The sequence below is a fragment of the Lonchura striata genome, chromosome 7 (assembly GCF_046129695.1).
Source record: "Lonchura striata isolate bLonStr1 chromosome 7, bLonStr1.mat, whole genome shotgun sequence".
Classification (NCBI taxonomy): Eukaryota; Metazoa; Chordata; class Aves; order Passeriformes; family Estrildidae; genus Lonchura; species Lonchura striata.
This window is the reverse complement of record NC_134609.1, coordinates 29,072,162-29,095,735: the sequence shown is the minus strand read 5'-3', so window position 1 is coordinate 29,095,735 and position 23,574 is coordinate 29,072,162. Positions and strand designations below refer to the sequence as shown.

Below are 23,574 nucleotides of genomic sequence, written 5' to 3'. Positions count from 1 at the left end.
GAATAATGTAAACAGAGACTTCCCCAGGGAACCAAGATCTTGTTTTCATGACAGCTTCTTTGATTTTTTTGTTATTTAAAAATACAGAAAAAGGAAGGGAGTGTAATTACACAGAAATCTGGCTAAGGATAATTGCTATTCAGAGCATCCCACGAGGCCAAAAAAGGCCTTGGAGGGCAGCATATTTAACTCAGAACAGAAATGCTGAATATGTGTGAGTATTTTATAAATCACAGGTGTCACCTTGTCAGGGTCTTTATTCTGGGTGTTTTTTTTCCCTAAAAACCAGGTGAGATTCAGATGTGACCTGAACAGAAATCCACATGTGGTGCTGTAGGAAATGTGTGCATGCGTGACTTTTAAAAGCTTTTTGAAATTTTTATATGGTCTTACAGGTGTGCCATCACCTGCTTAAAATCGTTAATTTGTTTGGCTCCCAATCAGAGCTGTGTAATTTATAAACTTCTGCTTTGCATTTTACTATTACGGTATATATGGTTTCACTGCAAAACACATTCCCACAGAGCTGTGTGAGTTTTAGATGCTTCTGAAAGTTAAAACCAAAGATGGGCTTGATCACAAAAGCAAGTACTAAAATAGAGAATTCACTCTTCTTTCATGTTCAGCTCATGCTTCTTCACTTCAAACTCTTAGAAATATTATTGCTGAGCATTAAACATGTGGATTTAAGCTTACCAGTGTAAGGAGGGAAATATGAAGAGTTTCCCTTTTGATAATATTGGCTTTGCAAGTGTTGCATTAAACCTTTGAGGGAAATGTCATGTGCTGCATCTCAGAAGGGATGTGTGTGTGTCACAGATTTAATAACCAGACTATACATTTAACCATATATTTATCATCATAGAACCATAGAAGAGTTTGGGGGGGGAGGGACCTTAAAAACCATCTTGTTGCAATGCTCCTGCCATGGGCAGGGTCACCTTCCACTATCCCAGGCTGCTCCAAGCCAAATCTGCCCTTGGACACTCCCAGAGACCCAGGGGCAGCCAGAGCTTCTCTGGGCACCCTGTGCCAGGGCCTCCCGACCCTCACAAGGAAGAATTCCTTCTTAAAATTTAATCCCAGCTTGCCCTCTGACAGTTTAACAGTTTGTAGGTATATTCACTGTACACATAAACAAGCAAACATAAATAAATGTATAGGTATGATCTCTTGTTTGAGAACAAACTTTGCATTCAACTGAGTAGAAGATTTTGGATCCTTAGCCACGTTTTGCTGTTGCCATTCCAAGCCCGGAGCAGGGCAGAGGATGCTGCCTGCAGCCTGCCAGGTGTGCAGCAGGGCAGGTCTGACTCTGCAGCCTGGGCAGCACCCGAGCCGTGCCGTGAGTCCTCGGGCTGACCTTTGCCGGCACACCCGGATTCGGGATTCGGGACAGCCCGAATTCCTGTCGGACGGCTCAGGAGGAGCCCATCTCCTTCTCGGTTCTCTCGATCCATGCCCCGCAGCTGCCGCGGGCGGTTCTTAGGGTCCGGGATGCCCGGGGGATGCTCGGGGGATGTCCGGGGAATGCCTGGGGGATGCTCGGGGGATGTACGGGGGATGCTCGGGGGGATGCTCGGGGGATGTCCAGGGGATGCTCGGGGGATGCTCGGGGGGATGCTCGGGCGATGTCCGGGGGATGCTCGGGCGATGTCCGGGGGATGCCTGGGGGATGCTCGGGGGATGCCCCGCATCCCACCCCGGGGGTTCCGCGGCACATTCCCCGCTCTGCTCGCACCCCATCCCCGCACCCCATCCGCGGGGGTCCCCCCACGCCCCGGGGAGCGGCGGGGCACAGCCGAGCGGCTGCACTCCGCCTCCCGGGATGCGCAGCGCGGCCGGGGAGCGGCGGGGCTGCTCCCTCCCCCTTCTTCCTCCTCCTCCTCCTCCTCCTCCTCCTCCTCCTCCTCTCCTCCTCGTCCTCCGCCCCCCTCCCCCAGGGCAGAGCCGGCGGAGGCGGCGGGCGCGGGGCAGAGCAGAGCAGAGGCGGCGGAGGTAGGAGCGCGGGGATGGGATGGGATGGGATGGGATGGGATGGGATGGGATGGGATGGGATGGGATGGGATGGGATGGAATGGGATGGGATGGGATGAGATGGAATGGGACGGGATGAGATGGGCGCTGCGGGAAGGCGGGGGGGTCCCCAGGCCGCGTCTCCCCAAGTTTGCACTTCGCGGCAAGTTGGGCAGCGGCAGCCGCGGGGGCAGCCCGGGCTCGGCTCGGCTCGGCTCGGCTCGGCTCGGCTCGGGGCACACGGGACTGTCCCCGCTGCCGGCGGGCTGCGGCACCCGGGCTCTCCCAGGGCATGCCCGCAGCCGCGGCAGGAGCGGGGGAAGGCTCGGGAGCGGCTCCGGCTCCGCGGGGACAGCGCGGCCGCGGATGCTGCGGCGGGCTCGGGGCTCGGGGCTCGGGGCTCGGCGCTCGGGGCTCGGGGCTCGGGGCTCGGCGCTCGGGGCTCGGGGCTCGGGGCTCGGGGCTCGGGGCTCGGGGCTCGGCGCTCGGGGCTCGGGGCTCGGGGCTCGGGGCTCGGGAGGGCTCACGCTCGTACCGGCGCTTTCCCGAACCAGCCCTTCAGTCCCGGCAGCGCATCCCACCTAGGACCCAGCGGGCGGGGATGCTGCCGCTCGCTGTGAATATTTTTGGGTGAAGAGGGGGATTTCTTAAACGCAAGCTGTTGGCTGTTAAAAATAGCTTCATAGCTGCTGAGAACGCCGGCAAGGTTCAGTGACGGGTTATTATGGTCACAGTCTGTTAGGCAACAATTCACCAGCTGAACTTTGGCGGTCTCATATATGGGCTTCTCTTTTTCTTCTTCTTCCTTTTTTAAATTTTTTTTAATTTTTATTTTCCTCTGCTGCTTCATTGTAATACTACAGCTGTACTCTGCTTAGGCACAAACTGATTTGTAGGTTAATAGGATATGTGAGAGTATTGCTTGGAGGGTGCATCCAAACACCTAACAAACTCTCAGATTTGGAATTTTTTTAAAAAAATTATTTCATTTATTCTATCATTCTGTGACCTAAAGTCCCCTTCACAGTGACTTCCTTGCATATGACATCAAAATGGTTTCACTTCTTGAATTGTTAGCTGGACCAAAAGCCCATCATCATCATCATCTCCTGTAGAACACATTTTTTTGTGATTTGAGACTTAAAAGAAAAAGCAGAGTGACTAGCTGGGCACATCACAGATTAAATCTCAAAGTTTGCTGGAACTGTTCATGAAAAATAAATATTTTTAAGGTTTAACTGCAAATCGTACGGGCTCACTTGGATAAACAAACACCTGATTGAACAGCACTGCACTTGATACTGACTGGGGACTGCTTGATCTTTGGCAGAGAGGGAAATTTCCACCAATAAAACCAAATGGACATGAACCATACATATATATATATATTTATATCTGTGCTATTTATAGACATAGATATGTTTTTATATACAGTCACTCACAAGGAGTAAATCTCACCTAAAACCAGCAAACACTAAAGGGGTAGCTGCTTCAAAACCTCTTTTTGCCAGTGATTAAAATGTTGTCACACGTCTCGTGCCCTGAGAGCTTCCCTGCTGCTGCTGCTGGTGCCATTTCACTCTTGGGCATTGAGTCAAAGGATTCATCTGGCTCTTCACGTGCCAAAAGAAAGAAAATCAATTTGAATGCAGAAAGGAGGAAACTACTTGTATGAAGATTTAATAGTGAAACTGCCTTCTTTCTTTCCTTTTTTTTAATTTTTTTTTTTAATAGCACTTAGATCCTGTGTCTTTGAGTTGCAGCTGTGGTGTAGTTCTGAAATCAACAGCAAAATAGTTTTATGGTTCAGATTTTGTCATAGGAGGACTAATCTCAAATTCAGAGTGTTTTATTTGGTGGTTTGTAACAGGAACTTGATCAAACAGTGGAGATTTACATTGCAAAACACTTAATTCCACTAATGCAATGGAAGGCAATAATGGATTTTTATCTTAATTGCTAAACTAAAAGCAGGTATCTGGAAATCATATAAATGAGAAGGTGAAGCAGACTCGCATATTTGAATTATTTCATGTGGTTGAAGGGGAAGGAGGAAGGTGTGTAATCCAGCAGCAGCATGAACAAGGATAGGATTATGTATCCAGAGATGCAAATAAGGTACTGTTTATGTTCTATTTTAATATTGTTTTAAGCAACCTGTGGCCAGAGCTCTGTGAGAATGGGGAGTTTCAGTGCTCAAAGCTTTTGTTGGCAGCCCAGGTGATCTCAGTGTTTCTGAACGTGGTTTTAAGGAGGGGCTGGTACTAAAGCACCTCTCAAAGCATTGGTTTGTGTTGAAGATCAAGTGGGATGGCAGCAAACTCTGCCAAGGATTTCTTGTGGAATTCCTCTACTGACTAGGAAGGGAATCCTTCCTATTATAAACTACTTTTCCTACACTGATTTCTTCCTTATATGTCCACAGAGCAAAATCTCACTATTGTAGCTCAGGGTTGTGTCACCATTGGGTGACACAATTTCTCCAGAGGTGAGCTGGCAGCAGAAGGCTGATCTCACCTAAATGACACATGGATTTAGGAACTTGCAACACCCAACTGTGCTTCTCTTCCAGCACAGATGCATCACTTAGGTGAGGAAAAGCCATGACATAAACAGACACTGATATCCCCCTCTCCCTCCTAATTACCCCTCCAGTTAATGTATAGTCATAAATTCCAATGAAATGTGCTCTTAAATCACTCAGTGCTGCTCTGGGTACTTGCCTGATGTAGAACACTGTTTCAAACATCTCAGAGGGTTTGCAGAAGATGCATCTTGATTTGAACTGGGCTCATTAATTGCTGGTTTTAGAGTCCCATTTTCCTCTTTAACCCCTGTTTTCCTCCATACATCCCACAGGGAGGAGCAGTTCTAAATTCCCACCACACTCCTTGGCTGGAGTTATTTTGCTCAGCTAGAATAATCCAAAGTGCTGTGGAAAAGCATGGTAGATTTCCAATAAGAGAGCATTTTTTTCACCACTTTCCCTCACAGATCAGCACTTCTTATTTATTTTTGTTTTTTAGTGAAGTGCCCAGCTTTGCTTGCTGACCAAGTGAGGTGTCAGATCTGGAGTCTAAACACAGCTATTCAGGGGAAGGGATCTGTAACCTCCTGCAAGTTCTTGTTTTGAAGCAGCCTAAATTGCACCCATCTCTCCACTTACACTGCAATTTCGCTAAAATTGTAGATGATCTTGAGCTTTGCTGACCTGCTCTCTTAAAAATTTGTGTGGCTGCCTGTTTATCTGACAGAAAATGGGTTGTGTTTGTCCCCATGGCCTGCTGGGTTGTGTTTCCTGGGCTCAAAGACATTATTACAATTCTGTCCTGGTGCCTGGGTTGGGTTTTTACAGGCAAGGGAAGCTCCCGAGGAGGTGGAGAGCCTTGAAATGGGAGCACTGTAATCCTTTGATTACACAGCTGTGCCTGACATGCCACTAAACAGCACTTTAGGGGCAAGCAGTTAATGTAGCTTTTCCATGGAATATTTATTAATTTATGTTACACCTGGTTTCCAGCAGCTGTTGAACGTGGCTTGTAAGCTTTAGATTTAAGGAGCATCCTCTGAAGGGAGAGAGGCTGCTGATGCCTTGCAAGAGGAAAGAGAAGGAAAAATGTTGTCCTGATGGGGCTGGTGGCTGATGGCAGGGACAGGCAGCTGTGGGGAGGATGAGAGGCATGGTGAGGTGGTGGATGAGGATAAGAGCGAGGGACCCTTGGCGCACTCTGTCCCAGCCTCTGTCCCCTCTGGTGGCAGCACAAGACAGAGTCAAACTGGTTTGTGTGGGAAGGGAACTTGAAGCTCATCCAGTTACAACCCTGACACCTCCCACTGTCCCAGGTTGCTCCAAACCCATCCAACCTGGCCTTGAATACTTCCAGGGTTCCAGGGGCAGCCACAGCTTCTCTGGGCACTCTGTATCAGGGCCCCACCACCCTCACAATATTCTTTCCAATATCCCATCTAAGCCTGGCCTCTGTCACTTTGAAGCCATTAATCTTCTCCCGTCACTCCATCCCTTGTCCAAAATCTCTCTCCAGCTCCCCTGGAGCGGCTCTAAAGTCTCCCTGGAACCTTCTCTTCCCCGGGCTGAACACCCCCACCCTCAGCCATTCCCGGCAGGATTGATGCTCTGACCTGGAGCACCTCTCCTTCACCAACCCTCCAGCTCCTTTCCCATTCCCAGAGCCACTTTCCCCAACTCCCACAAGAGCCTGAAACACTCATTTCCCAAACCTCAGCACCTGCTGCTGTTGCAGCATTTCTGAGAGAGAGAGAGATCATGATTTATGTTTGGAATGAGATTTGAGTTACTCCAGTCTAGCCCTCAGATCTGGGCCTTGTGAGGCCTTCCAGCCTCTGACACAGTTAGAAATTAAGAGTTTGTGGCACAGATAGAAATTAAGAGTTTGTGGCAGAGTTAGAAATTAAGAGTTTGTGGCAGAGTTAGAAATTAAGAGTTTGTGGCACAGATAGAAATTAAGAGTTTGTGGCGCAGTTAGAAATTGTATTCAGGTGTGATGGGGAGCACTGGCCTGTCTGGGTTGAAGTAGTATAGGTTTATAGTGTGAGGTTTAGGCCACCTTAAGACAAAGATAAACAATGTTAGCTTGCCAATCAGAGTGCCTTTGTAAACTGTAAACTATATAGAAATGTATATAAACTGCCATCTTCTCTCTAATAAATGGAGAACGTTGCATTAATCATATTGGCTGGATGGGTGTTCTGTCCTGTCCAGCTTTCCTGTCTTATGAGGACCCTGGCTTCAGGCTGCTGCTTTCCTTCTGTCCTTGCCAAAAAATGAGGTGGCCCACCTCGACTCCAGACACGTTTTTGGAGCTCCTGGCAGTGGGACCCTTCCCCTGTTGGTTTGCTGCAAGCAGCCCCTGCAGCCTTGGGGATGGTGGCTGCCTCCTGTGCCATGGGATTCCTTGGAAAAGGAACCCAATTCCCTGGAGAACTGGTGGTTTGGAGTAGCAAGGGAGCAACCCAGGCTGTCATTTGTTTATATACCAAGCAGCACCAGATATTCTCTACACACTTAATATTCTAAAACTCACTATGCTGTGATTTACTCACCAAATAAGCACAGTGTTTTATAAACAAATGGAGTTTTAGGCCAAATCTGTATCTGAGGTGGGTTGTTCCTCACTGTAAAAGGTGCAGATATGTACCTAAATAGCAAAATACTCAAACTGACATTTTCCATTTGCTTCACGCCTTTCAGTAGGAAAAAAATAAGTTTCACAAGGAGATATTTTTTTCCTGCAGAAAAACCTTGATTTTCAGTGTGGGTGAATATACCCTGCTATCTAGCCATAAAGTTAGAAAAACTGATGAGAGTGAAAAAGGCTTTTGTATTATTATATTTTCCTTTGGGTTTGCATTTATTGGTGTTTGGCTTAAATATGATAAATTTAAGTTAGACTTGTAACTTCTCGGGATTGCATGGAGTAGAGGGAAGGTCATTTCTTTCAAATAAGTCATTGAGCTGCAGGTGAGTTTGAGCTGGGAAGAACTCTGAGGTCAGACAAGAGGGAAGATAAAATGTAAAGTTCAAAGTCATACAGAGGAAACAAGATATGACTGCTTTGAAAAATGAAAAACTCTACAAGATACAATGGCAAAAAAAAAAAAAGATTTATGTGCAACTTGTGTACTTAGGAGATGGAAGAAGCCTCACAGTGTTGAAAGAGTGCCCTGAGGATGGGCAGCACATGGATGTGAGTCTGTAATATTGGCTGGTTTGCCCAATTCCAGGTCTCGGAACAGTGTGGAGAAAAACCACTTAATTAAAGTGCTTTAGAATTGGCACCAAATGAGTAGTGAGATACCAATAGGAGAGACCTCAGGGGAAAAAAAAGTAGCAGAAATTAGGATTCTGCAGAGTTTTGCCCATAATTTGGAGGAAATGGAGGGCCCAGTGTCAACCTTGCTGTGTCTAAATTGGGATATAATGGTCTGAGTGCCAGAATTTATTAATCCAAAGAAAAAGGACTCCTTGACTGGGGCAGCCAGGAGGTTTGTCTGTGTAAAGCTAGAAATAGGAGGAAGTGGAGAAGGATGGTTTAATAGTTTATTAGGAGAATGTATCACATAATGAGATGGGTTTGCCTGCAGGCCCAGCTCCTCACAGGGGAGCTTCATCTCCTGAAAATTCTTTAGCAGCTCTTAAAACCAACACTTCCTTGCAAGCCAGTCAAATACCTTATCTAATATTCCTTCCCAGCCTCTTGGATTTTGGCTGCTTTTTAGCTGTAATTTGTCTTTTTTGCTCATCTCTGTAGATATTAGATAATGTTAAACAGATATTGGTAATGTTAAGTAAGTTGAATGGATAATGAATCTCAAATTTTTAAGTTCATCATTTTGCATTTCACTGTGTTAGGCTAGTGATTGGGCTCCTGCTCTTGTCTTCCACTCCTTCCTAGTGCATTTTTAGGGCTGCTGCTGTGCAGCTCATCCTTGGGATTGCTGAAACCTGAGGACATTTCCTGGGGCTGCTTCTGGGAAGGATTTTGGGCGTTGCTGCTGCAATGGGATCGGAGCAGGTTTTGAACGTGTCCATCAGGTGAGGAACCCGTGCCCAGGTGATTCCAGGGAAGGAATGCTGGTTCACTCTGTGAGATTCACACCTTCAGGATCAGGGATCCTCTGCCTGCTTGGTGTCTCCCTGGAGCTCCGGGCTGGGATAACACCCAGACATCTGCGTTGTATCTGCATCTATTGCAAGCCATAAAAATTCAGATAAAAACCCTGCTGCGCCTTAAAGACTGCCAATAGGAACTGCAGCACGGGATGCAGTGATGGGCTGTTAATTTAAGAAGACAAAAACATGTTCTTGAGCACTCCAGCATGGAGTACTACAGCTTTATGCCCTGAGCGACTCATCGGAGCTGTTCGGAAAGTAAATAATTCAGATGAAAAGTTTCATCAATTATAAAGCTCTGAAAACATTTTCTCAGCTTCAGGATTAACTTGCCTGAGGATCAGATAAGGATAAATCAGAATGAAACCACTATTGCACCTGACACTTAGTATTAGAATTACTTTGCAAGGCTATTTATACCATCTTTAAAACAAGAAATGAGATGTGAGAGGTAAGCAGAAGAGTGGAATCTGAGCTGATCCTCTCACCAAGGAAAAAGGAAATAAAAATTTGTCTGGCATCAGGTGATTTTAAATAGGGAAGTTTTTAACCCCTCAGAGTAGATTTTTGAGCATTGCTGGATGTAAAATTTCATTGCAAAATTTTACAGCAGAGTAAATGCAATCTAGATTGGTATCCATGAAAGTCCCATGTGGATTTATCTGGCATTAGGCTGGACAGGAGTAATTCACCTTTTGGGTTTCAGTGGTGTGAGGGGGACCAGAAACACTGTGGAAGTGGGAACAATTTCCAGTTGTTTCAGAAGAATTCAGAGCCCTGTGCTCACCAAGGAGTGCAGTAAGGCTGGAAAATTTGGGTAACCCTCCAGAGCTTGTCAGGGAGCAGCTTTTGCCTGGAGTCAATAACTCTCTCAGATGGTTCCACTCACCTGCTGCTCATTCCTGCTTCAGCTGTACAGATTGAGCATCCTCCTGGTTTAGCATCAGAGTTAGAATGTTGCAGTAACTCATTTTGGTGTAATACAGGGGAATGCATAAAAACCTCTGCTGAGTTTTGATAGTGTTTTCCTGTAATGATACCCATTAAGTGAGTGTAGTAATCTCTCCAGTTTTCCATTTTTTTTTTGTCTTGCTGTGCTGGTACATTGGATAATAAATGTAAAAAAAAAAGCCCTAAAAATGTGCCATGAAAATGCTGATAAATATGTAAATACCAACAGTATTTTTTTTTTTTTACTATTACATTTCCTACAAGCTAAAGCTTTCCAAAAGTGCAAAATAAACAGGCACTTTATGACAATTAATATTTATGCATTAAAAACATGCCTGTTGCTGAAACAAGAGCATCCCATCCATCATTACTAAACATTTTACAGTGCACAGCTTTAATACCCTCCTTTCTGTATTTTGAAAGATAGCAAATAATTCCCAGATAGCAAATATCATTAAGTTGCATTTAACAAAAAACTTGGAAGGTTTCAAATGAGATAACATAAACTCTGTGCTCATTCCAAACTGCAATTCTCTGGATGAACCTCTGCCTTCATTAAAGTCACTGAGATGTCTTCCTGCTGACTTCAGCATGCCAGCATTTCAAAAAATAAATTGAAATGGGATCTTTAAAAGTTTTCTTCTTGATGAGTGGCTGGAGCTAAAGCCATTCAGCTGTGCTTTTGTGTGCATATGTTATTTAGCTCAGCCAGGAGGTCTCGAGGTGCAGATAATGTCTGGTGGGGATGAGGGAATGTGAGCAGGAAATAATATTTCCCTTTGAAATAATCCATCAGTAGCTGTGCTATCCCAGAGGCCCCTTTTAATGGAGATCCTGCAGATGTGGAGCCCCCTTTTCAGTGCTGAGGGGAGCCAACCATGCAGGTGGACATTCCTCTTAAGGACATTAAACCTTAAAAGTGATGGAAAAGCCCCAAAGTCCAACTCTTTATTTATTGCACTGCTGCAGGGCACACGTGCAGCCCTCAGACAGGGCTTTGGGGACATTTTTAGCTTTGTCCTTTTGGCATCAGGGGTTTCTATGCAGCAGTTGAATAGGAGGAAGGAATAAATTTGATTTAGCCATGTCAAGCTGAAAATGAAGTTCCTCCTTGCACATCCTTCGAGGAACCCTCTATGGTCTGGATTTAGCTGCCATCCGCTCCATTTTTACTGGTATATTTTTGGACTTCCTCTGCTGATAAATATTTAGAGTCTGTTTATCTTTCATCTCATTTCTGTTACATAGTGCTTACAGATATTTTTTTTTCCCTCCATAAATACTTATTACTGCAGAAAACGGTGTTGCAAGCCTTGATATTGCAGTGCCAGCAATTTTATGATTTTAATTGAGGCTGGCTGACAGTACTTCTATTAATTATCCAGGAGAGGCTTATGGCTTTCTAAAAGAGGAGTGTGTTTCTGGCTGGAGGAGTTTGAAGGGGAGTTGTAATTGCTTTATGTCTGGAGTGCAGGTTTAGGTGCAGGAGGCTTGGCTGGATTAAATGTGGCCATTGGTGAGGATCAATAAAGCATGAAAAGGGGAAAAGCTGTTTCAAATTTGTAAAAGTTGTAGCCACCAGGATTCTGCTAAACTCAGAATGAAAAATGCAGCTGTTTCTTTTGGGTTTAATTAAAATCCAATAAAAGACAATTCAGAGACACCTAAGTTGATATTAATTACTTTGGGCATGTGAATAATTGGAGCAGGTAAAGGATTTCTTTCACAAAATTCTGCAAAGCTTTTCGTACAGCCTGGCTCTATGTGATTTTTACTGTCAAGCTAAATCTTAGTGCTCTTTTCCTGTGCCTTCCAAATTCCTTTGTGGAGTTTTGTTTTTCCTGATGTGAATATGACAGTCCCACTTTAATTGGATAACAGCAGTTGTCATCCTGCAAGAGGGATTGTGATGCCCCGGGGCCTCAGAAGTAGCTGCATGAAAATAAATAAATAAAACATCTGAAAAGCTTTGCTAAGAAGCAGTAAATTTAAAAACTGATTTGGTTAACAGCATTGAAATGAGGTGCCTTATTCTATTACAGCATAAAGCCACCAGATGTCACTTATTTTGTGCACCACTCTTTTGGGGAGAAGCATGTACTTGGCATGGAAAAGATTAAAACAAAAAAGGACAACTAACTTTAAGTGGTTTTGTTTCTGTTTGTGTTCCTAACTGGCAACTGTCCTCCTTGATAAATATTTTCGTCTTAAAATAGATAATATAAACTCATTTCTCACAGATCAGACAGACTTGCATTTTTTATGAGCCTTAAATGTCAGCAGTGCCATTTTGAGGTTCGATCTTTAAGAAAATAATTAATAGGCTTACTCCATTTTCAGAAAGGGGATGTACGTTTTACGTTAGGATAGGAGGGTTTTATTTTTATGAACTGTTCTATCATTAAAGACACCTCAGTCAATGGCTCACACAGATATTCATCTTCAGCCAAGTCAAAAGCAGTGGGGGGAGTTTTAAAGCCATACAGAAGGTGGAAGTCCTTGTGGAGAGGGAAAGGGATAATTCTGAAATCAGAGACCAACATCTGCTTCTGGAGTGGAGAGGCTCATCCTCAGGGTTCAAAGGCTTCAAGGAGAAGTGGAGCAAGGGGGAGTGGGGATATATCCACAAAGAGGAAAAATCCTAATGCAAAGCTGGATTTCCTGGCTTGGATGGGCATGGCCAGTGTCAGGGAGCTGGAGGAGGTGACAATTCCCCACCAGTGAGAGCCAGCAAAGGGCTCCTTGTCCTGGCTGTGTCCTGTTCCACTGTGGGTTTTCACTCCCATTACCAGAGATGCCAAATTGAGAATTTCACACCCTTTTTCAGCACCCTGGTATCATAACCCTTGTGCTCATTCATCTTGTGGCCTGTACTCAAAGGCACTACCATTAAAAAGAGGAAATTTAATTTTCTGGACTTGAAGCAGAAAGATTGAAAATTTGTTTTCCTGGAGGATAATAGTTAGTGATTTCCCCCCCATCACCCCAGTGGTAGTACTGTAGTTTGTTTTTACATTTTAAATATGTCTCCTCCTTCAGATTTCAGCTTGGGATGGAGTCCTACTCACTCTGTGGATCTCATGCAGGTTGGAGGATGTAAATCCACAGCTCTGAGTGAATGATGTGAGAGTTCCTCTCCAAATAATTTTCCATTTCATTCCTCAGGAGCAGCTGTGCTGAAAGGCTACCTGCCTTCATTTTTCATCAGAGGTGAAAAATGTACTCTAGCATGGCATTCTCTAGCTGGAGGCAGGGTACAGGACACATTTCCCCCTCCCTTTTCCCTCTGTGCTTCAGCAAAAATAGAGGTGAGCAAAACACCCCTTAACTAATAGAAACAGCCTTGGCTTCTAAATGCAGCGAATTTGTATTTTAGCACTTCATATGAAACCAATTTCATTAATGAGGGCTCCAGTTCTTAACTGGGGGTTGTTTATGACAGGGAGGGTTTCATTTCCTACTGCAGGTCTTGCACCATTGCTCCTGAAAGTGCCATCTGCCAGCTTTGGACCCAAAAATGCTCCCTGCCACTATTGTGCAGGGAGATTCTGGCACAGCTCTGGGATGGGGAGCATGATTGCAGCTTGGGAGGCTGGGAAAATTCACTTTCTCTGTCTTTTGAGCTTATGAAAGGCTGAAATTCATTCTGTTTAATATGGTTACTGGGGGAAAGTCAGAGTCCATGCTGTCTGCCTTGGTTTATTTAGAAATTGGATTGCTGGTGGCTTTCTGTCTTGTGAAGCACATATCTGAATTTCATTCAAAATCCCTCAATTCCCAGGTAATGGGATTTTGGATGGTGAGTTAGGAGATCTAGGTTTTTCCTGGACTCCTATTGTGTTAGTCCAAATGAAATTACAGGTGAGACATGTCAGAACTCTGTCATTTTGTCACCCAGAGGTGGAACAGCACCTTTGAAAAGCACTCTGAGATCTGATGTTGGGAGTTCCACACCCTTCCTGGACCATAACCCAACCCCAAGACGCATTTGAGTGCACTCTGCCCGAGGCTCCTGAGCAGGGCATGAATGGCTACAGCTGCATTTTCTCATTTAATTAGTTTTCACCTTGGGCAGAAGCATCTCTGTAAAAACACTGATAAAATAATACACATTGTATTTAATTCTTCATGTTTGGATAAAACATTTTGCCTGTCCCAGATCAGTTTTGTTGGCCCTATATAAGTAACCTAAAGGAGGAATAGTAAGCATAACATTAAATGCAAGTTTTCATATGCAAAGAAAGAAACCTCTATAATTGTAAGGCTTCATTCTGATTTGCTATTCTTTTCAAAGTGTAATTTAAACCACTGAGCCATTCAATAATGAAGAAAATGAGGTGTGTTATCAGCATATGATAATGAGAAGAACTGTGGAATTTTTGGGATTTATAGGTTGTTCTGAACTTCTGCAGTCACTTATTTGATTATAAATGGTTTGGATACTGAAGGCATTTTCCAGGATTTAAACATGCAGGAAACTTCAAATTAAATCAAATTATCAGTGATGAGACTTATTTCTCTCCTGCACCTAGGATGGGTGCTGTAGAATGCCTGATTTTCCACATATTGGTGAAGTAACTGCTGTAAAAGGAGCAGGACTTGGTTATTCACATGGAAAAATTGTAGAGTCAGAGCATGGTTTGGGTTGGGAGGGACTTTAAAGCTCATCTCATTCCAGCCCTTCCACTACCCCAGGCTGCTCCAAGGCTCGTCCAACCTTTCATTTTTGTCCAGGAGGGCCGGAGGACCCATCCCTGACTGCCTTCCCTTGTGGACTCTGGTGTGGAGCTCTGCAGAGCAGGAGCTGCTCTCCTCAGGCATGTTGGAGGTGCACCAGGGGATCACCACACTCCAGCTTCCACCTTCCCCTTGACAGTAACAGCAGAGATGAGCTCCTGGAGTAATTCTTTGGCCAGAGTCTGAAACTGTCTTGTTCTCCAAAATCCTCGGTGGGGTGCTGTGCAAAATGAAGAAACCCGTATCAAATCTAGGACTGCTTCTAATCTTAAAATTAAAAAAAAAAAAAAATAGAAATACAAAAGAGAGGAAAAAAAGAGTTTTTCAGAGGTTTTCATGGCAGGGCCACCAAAGCAGGCAAAAACTCAACCAAAACAACCAGTGTGGCTTCAGACTCAGGAGGGCTCTCCCAGCTGGGTGGCAGTGCTGGGGTGGTGATCATGGTTCAGTGCTGAAGGTGATGCCTTGTGCAGGCTGCCCTAGAACAGAGGCTGGGCAGAGCTAAAGAATAAAGCAGGGATTTATTCCAGGATCTCCTCATGGATCCACCTTGGGCAGCACCAGAGCCCAGCCAGGGCTGCACCCAAATGACCCAAAATGGTCCCAAAATGCACGAGCGCTCCCGGGGCTCTCCCTGGGATCAGTTCTGCTCCATTGGCACCTTGGAGTTCATTGTCCCATTCCAGCTCCAGCCCATCAGTCCCACCCTGCTGGTTTTTCTCTCTCCAGCCCACGCTGTTTGTGCTCCTGGGCTGAGGTTTGGATCATTTGTCCTTGGTGCCCAGCTGGAGCAGGAATTGTTTTGTCTCCCTGCTCTGTGCAGAGCTCAGCATCCCCTGATGTGAAGCTCAGACCCACACACTAAAGCAGCAGAGAATCTGAAAAATAGAAAAGCTGAAACCTGAGGCATCAAAGGTGGCAGCTTGAGGCTGATGGATGGACTCAGTGATCCTAAGGGTCTTTTCCAGCCTTAACAATTCTCTGATCAGGCTGCTGAATTCACACTGGAGCACTTGCTCTTGAAGCCAGGACAAGCCAGAGCTGCTGGGGTGTCTTTGGACATCTCCTGTAGAGGACATAAAGCAGGATGGAGAGGCTGCAGTGTCCAGAACTGCTCCAGCCCAGCTGCTGAGTCACATTCCCAAAGATTTGATGGAATGTGTGGCATTTCTTGGCATTTTGTTGCATGTTGCTGTCTTTAGCTATGGGCATGGAGTGATCTTTGCAGGAGACAATGATTGATACAGCTGGTGGTGGCACTTGCTGTGCCTTTTAAACACCGTTCTTGAGGGTGGAAATTTTTAAGGAAGCTGAGCATGGGGCAGCTTCTACAATGCCTTATTCCCAAAACCATGCAGCTCCTTTTGGTGCCCACTAAAAAGTAACTCAGCATTAGTGATAGGACAGCTGAGGGTAGAGCTGCTTTTCACATTTCTCTGGATCTGAGGCACCAACAGAAGTGTTTCCTCTTGCAGCTTGATTCATCAGTTGGGCTGAGCTCTTCTGCTGACCAATACAGATATCTTTTTCTCCACAGATATCTGCACATAATATGAATATCTTATTTATCATTGTTTCATTGTGGCCAGGTGTCACTTTTGAGAAATGAGCATTGCATTCCTCGAAGCTTGAGTCCTCACTTACCTGACAAGGCTTTAGGGGTTTTCCTCATTTATTATGTAGGCTATATAGCAGTGCTTAGAAGGAATAAATGGGCTTGGAAGCCATCTCTTCCAGCCCAAGACACCCTGGGAAGCTTTTATGTAAGTGTAGTCTTTGCTGCAGAAATAGTTTAAGGCACTTCTAATTTATTTCACATTAAAAACATCCCCTCCAAATGTATCTGTATGCTCTTGATGCCATCTTAGTCTCCTGCACGTTTGAGAACTTTGAATGCATTAACAGCCTAAACCAAGTTATTACATTAATCTCATGAAATCAAAGATTCATATCTTTGACTCAAGGTAAACACCATCAGCAATAGAGAAGTTTAACAGATGGAAATGTGTTTCAAAACTTGGGAAGCATTTTTGCTGGAGATTTTTTTGTTAGATATGTTAATTCTGCTTAAGTTGGAGTTTGCAAGTTCCTGCAAAGTATTTTGTGGGATGTATTCTGGAGATGCTTCTAGTTCTTTGCAGTTTTATAATGTTAACAGTTTCAGTCTTTCTGCATTAGAAACTGAGCTTTTTGGGTTATCATTAACAGTCATGCATCTGTTCTTGAAAATCTGGCTGCCAACTGCAGTTGATGGAATTTGTGTCACTTCAGATTCCCTGTGTGATTTGCCTCAGTGAAGGATTTATTTCAAGCCGTGGAACCCGAGCTCAGAACTCGTGTTGGTGCCATTTCAGCTGCAATGTCCTGTCGCGACTCCGCGTCCTCCTCTGTTTGTCTGGAACCAAATACATCAACAAGCACTGCTGTTTAAAAATAAAACCTCATTTTACCTCCCACTGTTCACTTTTGTGCTCTGCTGCCTCCAGGGACATGGGGGTTCTCATGGCAGTGAGAGCTTCTGGCTGGAGCAGAACATTTGGGAGCAGTTGTTCTCCCTTTCTCCTTAGAACTCTGGGCTGTCTCAGGAGATGCTCTTACCCCACAGAGCAGAGCTTGGAGCATCCTGGTCCTAGGCACCCCAGGGTAGCTCCCAAAATGTGCTCAGGTAGGATCAGTAAAGATCTGAATGAGGCACATGTGCTATCTCAGATCCCCACCAAGGGTGGGCTTTGCCTTCTCATTGTCTCACTTCAAAACATTAAAAGGTGAATTTTGACCGTTCTGCAGTTGAAGCAGAGGAAGAGTGGAAGGTTAGTTTGGGACAGTTTCCCAATAACAGAAGTTAAGTAATTAACATATCCATTGGAAAAAAAAAAGTCTCTTGGAGCATTTGCCTTGGGTTTCTTCTGCCCACAAATAAAGACCATCTAGTCTGCTAAGCTAAATGTTGTCTTTATATTGCAGAAAATGTTGCAGAAGAGGCATGGTGTGACAGAATGCATGCCAAATTTCTCTTGGTACATTCATCATTATGCAGAGTTGGGGTTTTGGTTTGCTTTTCTAATTTCTTTTTCCCCTTGGTTTCTTTTCGTGGAGATTGAGTAAAGAACATTCTCAGATTTTTTTCTTGTTTGTTTACAATCTGGAGGCCAGCTAAGTGCAGTGTAAGGCATGAAAAGGTATTTGTGGTTGTGTTCTTTCCAAGTGGAAAACAAGCACAGAGAAGCCAGACACGGGAGAAACCTGCAGGAATTGAGAGTCAAGTCAATGGAGTCAACGGTTCAGTGGCTGAGGATCAGATTTTCTTGTTATTGTCCTGGATATTACAATATTTACTCACTGGGTTCCATGGGTAGCATGGAATTTTTTCCCTTTTGTTATGACTGTTGTAAACTGGGGGCTTTGTGCAGTTGCAAAATTCCTGGGCTGGGTTTTGCCCTGTTATGAGAACAGCACCAAGAGCTGGGATATTTCTGAGAGGCTGGTGACAGAGTGCAGCACATCCTCTCTCCTCCACTCATGGAAGTTAAGATATTTGAACTCCTTTGAAGCTTGTGATAGAAATCTTGTTCTTTAGATGTGATGATGTAGAGATAGGAGAGGACAATCATGAGAGTTTAATCCATTATCAAATGACTTCAGCTTCCACACCAAGTGTGTGCTCTGCCAACCACACACACCTCAAAGCCTGGGATGCAGAGCTGCAGAAACATCTTCAGAATGATGGGATCTTAAAAAATGTTTAATAAACATGTATTACACTTTTGTGTAGTTAAAAAGCACAGACTACAGAGGAGTGAGTGCTGGAGCCTTTGATGAAACACTTAGGAATAGTGGTAGGAGTCTTTGGAAGTAAATGTTGCTTGACTTCTGCAGAATAAACACTTTTTTAGGATGTTAGAAGCAGTATAATGATATTATATCAAAAAGGGTTTGCTTAATTAGGTGTAGCCAGCAGTTACCTGCAAGAATTTTATCTGGTGATATTTTAGAGATAACTAATTAGAAATTTCTTGAGAACACTTTGAGCTTTCTTGGGTTTTCCACTTTGGACTCTGACTCTGCTGCACTTTGTAATGAACAAAGTGGTTTCTTGGTTAATGGACTGAGGTTTATCTAATGTGTCATTGCTTAAAGAATTAAAGTTGTTGAACATTTAGAAAAGTTACTACTAAGCTTGGAACAGAGTTGGGTTCTTTTAAAGTGCTGAAACAAAGCCCCAGTTGTGATTTGGCATCAATGAATAGTTTGAGTTGAGTAATTTTTGTTTGAATTTACAAGAAACTTTAATGACAGACTCTAATGCTGAGTTTGTCTTTTCAGGATGCAGCTGTGTATGTTTCCTTTCACCCACTCAGCACTAGATGAAAGATGAAATGCCCTATTCATGAAAAAGCACTTACATGGTACTTATGTACAGATGAGATATGTTTTTCCATCCATTTCAATACATGTCTCACAGAGAAGGCACCATATATGAGTCACAACAAAAAGAATTCAGATGACTCTGTTAAGATAGTAAAGTTTATGGAGAAAATTCGGCTTGGGGGTGGAGGAAAATCCCTTCTCAGCCACTAAAAATCAAATGAGCAGCTGCGAGCATTTACGTTGCTCTAGAATTGCCATAACTGTATTGTGTTTAAAGCAAAGTTAAACCTCACATAGAAAGGGTCCCCTTTCAGAAAAACTGCTTGTATATGAAGTGTGAAGGTGTATCAGATGAATTCCAGTAGATACCATTTGGTCGCATTATTGCATGCAAAACCATTTTACCACAGCATAAGATAAACAGCCACCGGAGGCATTAAGTGATGCAAATTCTATTTATTCCAGACAATGTTATTCATCCCTCAAAAGCAGCCTTAAATTAGCAGCTGATCTCTCACAAGCCACAGGATTTAGCAATTTGAGCTGCATACCCCTTGCAAAGTGGTAGAAAGTATTAGAGATCAGATGGTGGATGGAATATGTTCCTCGCTTTAAATCAACCTGAGGTAGCAGCTGCTAAAATCAAGGAAAACCAAGGAAAATCAAATGAGTAAAAGGAACAAGATGGCAATCAGAGTAACTCATAACTGTGAGTTATACCCACTATTTTGCAGCATGTCAAGGCTGAAAAGGCTTGGCAGGACTTTGGAAATACTCTCAGAACATTTTTCCCCCACGTGCTGGTTCTGGACCAGTAATCAATGCAAGAGACAAAGAGCTGGGCTTAAAATAACCCTTCAGCACTGACAGATCCCTTCCTGCAAATCCAACTGTGCTGCACCAGCTCTCCTCCTCTCCCTTGGGTAAGAGTCAGCTGCCACACCGACTGTGAAGGTTTATTTTCTTTTGCACAGTGCAGTGATTCCACTATCCCAGGTTGCTCCAAGCCCCATCCAACCTGGCCCTGAACACTTCCAGGGATGGGGAATCCACAGCTTTTTCTGGTGTTGAGGTAGGGTGATGGAATCACAGTGCTGTGCTCACCTAACTGGGCTCTGCATCCAGGGAAAGCCTCGTGTTTCTATGGAGGAAGCTGCTCCAGAAGAGCTGTTGGAGTAAATTGCAGCAATATCTTTCCAGAGAGTGAATGAAGCAGCTTTGGGAGCCTGACATTAAACAGGATTCACAGGAAGAAACAGGTAACTACAAAACAGCTGGGGCTGAGACGCCAGCTCTAACACCAGACTGATTCTTTGCCTTGGGTGTTTGCTGAAGATAAACACTTATTTATTTCTGATTACAGCCTGACTGCAGGGCGTATGAGAGCTGTATTTAGAGATGATATTTTTTTCCCTCTTGCCAACCCCCAAACCTCTTCAGTTTGTTTGATAAAAATAACTGCAGTGAAAGAGCTTCATAACAGATTCAGCCTTCGTGCTCTGTGGTTCCCTGTTGCACTCGCACTCAGAACAGGAATTTGGCTGATTTGTGGGATGAGAGTGGGATGTATTCCTTGAAAGAGCAGGCAGGTAAGAATTTCTATTATTGTAAATTATCGTGAGGTGCAGTGTTGGAAATGAAATTTCAGCAGCTGCTTGGTCTTATTAAAAATGCAATGCAAACATTTATGGCAAGACCAGCCTTATCACATTCACTTTCTGCACCTGAAGTTGTATTTCAGGTGATCCCCATGCCTTCCCAGGGAGCTCTTAGCCTATTTTTTTCCCCCATATAACAAAAGAAAGTACATAGACCAAATTTAGACTGAACAATTCTCACGGATATGAAATCATTGCATGAATTGTTTGACCTTCTACATCTGTTTTTATTTAATTTTGGCATTGGTGTCTCTCTGGACATTTAAGTAGGTGCACTTTTTCTTAGGAAGTGGTAAAAGTTAACTCCCAATGGCATCAGTACTTTAATCTGGCTCTTGGTGGATCGATCATTTTAATGAGGGACTGGCTGGTTTTTGTTAAATAGATGCAATTTCTGGTTGTATTCTGAATGTCAGAACTTTCTAATCTGGCTCCAGATTTTTGGGAAAGGAATCTGTGAGCCCCACAGGATGGGTGCATTGGTTTATCCTTGGTTCCATGGAAGGACCCCAGGACCATGTGGGGTTTCATTTGGAAGTTGCTCACAGTTACTGTGAGGATTGAAAATAAAGATACTAAACTTCAACCACGCAGAATGATTTCTGAAAGGGGATTAAAGTGGCTTTTTGCGAGAAGAAGTGCATTGGAGTAATTTATGTAAAGACACAGTTTTTTTGCACAGTGTGCAGCTCTTTCATATTCAATATAAACCTGTCAGTGATTCTGGAGCAAGGCACTATGTGAGATGAATAGGAACGAAGGGAAGGGAAAAGATGAATTGCTGGAGCTGTTGCACATCGTAGGCAGCAAGTTTTGATCAGGAGTTGAGAAGCCAGTGTGCACTGCAGGCAAAATTCTGCTCCAAACATCCTCAGAAATGCATGGAAACAGCACTCTGCTCCATGTTTGTACAGAGGGAGGATTTAAATACATTGATGGGAGCTCTGCCCTGACACAGGAGCTCCAGGCAGGTGCTGCCACAGGCTGGGTGGCTGCTGGTGCTGCTTTTTTCCTTCCAGGGTTTTTGGACCTGTATTTGTGGAGAAATGGCTAATTTTTGGTTCTGTTTGATTTTCCTGCCTGCAATTTTTATCCTGCAAGTAGCCCAAAAAGTAAGATTTTTGATTTAGACTGATTTAAATCAGATAGAATAGAAATAGAAATAGAAATAGGAATAGAATAGAATAGAATAGAATAGAATAGAATAGAATAGAATGAGCAGTGAAGTCATTAAATATAATTGGTGGGTTGGTTTCTTTCCTGCTGAAAAATGCTTTAATTTAAAAATGGGTAATACTGAGGTTTTTTATTTTCACATTCTTGAGGCAGACCAAACAACAACACATCAGAACATCTGGCTGTGGCATTTTAGGAGTGCAAGGAATTGGACCTTGATAATTTCCAGGAACTTGCACAAGACTTTAGGTGCAATAAAGCATTTCTGGGGAAGGACATGACCCTGCTGCCACTGATCCAGGTCAGGGAGCTCCCTTTCCCAATCCCCACTCTTTTTTCCTTGCTTCCAAGGATCTGTTTATTCAGGCAGTGTTTGTGCCCTAACTGTGTGGTGATTCAAGCTCAGTAACTATTTCCTGAGCATCGCAGCCCAAATAATAGAAGTCATCCTTATGTGATTGAAATGACTACTGTTATGCTGATTTTAGGGGAGTTTGCTGATTTTTTTTTTGCAAGTGGAGCAAGGAATTTTGTTCTATTCTCGCATTTTATTTGGACATGTATGGATGAGGAAGGAGCAGATTGTGTTTGGATTAGATTCTGAGAAAGGAACCAGCTGGGTTATGGAAGAAACCACGGTTGTTTTTTAGGTGGGATTGCTGATTCAGTGGTGATTCAGGAGGTTTTCTTTGGCTTTAAAAGGCCATGAAATGCATTCTTTAAAGAAAATTTTAGACTTGAACAAGTGCTCAGCAGTTGTTCAACAGGTTGAGTGTGTAACCATGATCTGTGGCCACCTGCTCTTGCTTTGAGGATGTGCCTGTTTTCCATTTGATTGCCTTCAAAATGGTTCCATGGTTCCATACAGCGTCTTGGGGGTTGTATTTATTGATGATTCTTTCAAAATTAGGGGATTTAAGTAAATGAAAGAGCTTTACATAACTTCAGTCTGCAGGAGGTTGCTGAGCTTTGTAATGAGTCCTGTGGCTTTTCTAAATCACTGGAATTGCTTTTTGCTTGTTTTTGTTGTTTTGGTTTGGGGTTTTTTTCCTTTTTTGTTTGCCAGAAGTTTGCAGAGCTCAGTGATTCATGATCTTCTTTTTATTGACATATCATCTTTCTGGCATCTTTCTGATTTCTCTGAGGTAAATAGATGTGAGTTCAGGCAAAGTTTATTTCCAAAAATGTAAACTCGAGGAGCCAAATGTGTCCAATAAGCAGGAGAGAGAAAAATCTATGATTATTTCACTCTTTTCCTTACATAATGTTCTTTATTTTTTAATTTAGCTTAGATTTTATTCCTTCTACTGGGCTATTTTTTATTGAAATGGTACAGCCTGCCCACTCACAGGATGAACTTTCTCCTGCTGGACAAATACTCCACCACCCTTGTACAAATACTTCAGCTTGTTTGTGTGCTGCCTAACCATTTCTAGTAAGCTTGATAGCTAAAAAATATCTCTAATTGTAAGGTTTTCAGGTTTTTTGTGTCCAGAGGTGATAAATTTATTCTGCCTGGACTGAAGAATTGCTGTTGTACATGGACAGTGTTGTACTGAGTGATGGAGGAATGGAAGAGGAATTACATGGCTATGCTGCACTGCTACTAAATATTGTTGTTTTTTTTCTTTCCATATGAAAATGTTACGAGGATTTCACTCCACCAGCCTCACTTTGCCCTTTCATGTTTCCATTCCTCTTGATGTGAGTCATGGAAAGTTGATCGTGGTAGGACTGTGGGCAGCCTTTCACTTCCAGAGCTGCATCTCTAACTAATGACAGCCTTGTCTTCACAGGAGATTTTCAGAGGGAAACATTTCCACAGGGAAGTTCATTTCTGGAGTGTTCAGGAGGGCGTGGGATCAGCTTTGCTCTGAGATTTTGAAAAACATCAGCAGTGCAAACTGAGAACTTGATTTCAACAAACCTTCCTGATTTGGCAGGGAAGGCACTTAGGCAGAAGGAATATTTGTCCAGATTAGTGGAAACAATTAGGAGACTATGGATAGAATAACA

General features: G+C 43.6%; 1 protein-coding gene across 3 annotated transcripts in view; it reads left to right on the top strand.

Moving 5' to 3' along the window:
- The first annotated feature begins 1,923 nt into the window (after window positions 1–1,923).
- CHST15 (carbohydrate sulfotransferase 15) overlaps window positions 1,924–23,574 on the top strand; it is a 46,188-nt gene continuing 24,537 nt past the window's right edge. Inside the window, exon 1 of one of the 3 annotated variants that reach the window (XM_021526366.2) lies at window positions 1,924–1,998. The gene's annotated coding sequence lies outside the window, so the exon portion shown is untranslated. Of the gene's footprint in view, window positions 1,999–19,561; window positions 19,984–20,193; window positions 20,314–23,574 lie in introns of those variants that run through there. The other 2 variants (XM_021526368.2, XM_021526367.2) reach the window with 2 other exon arrangements.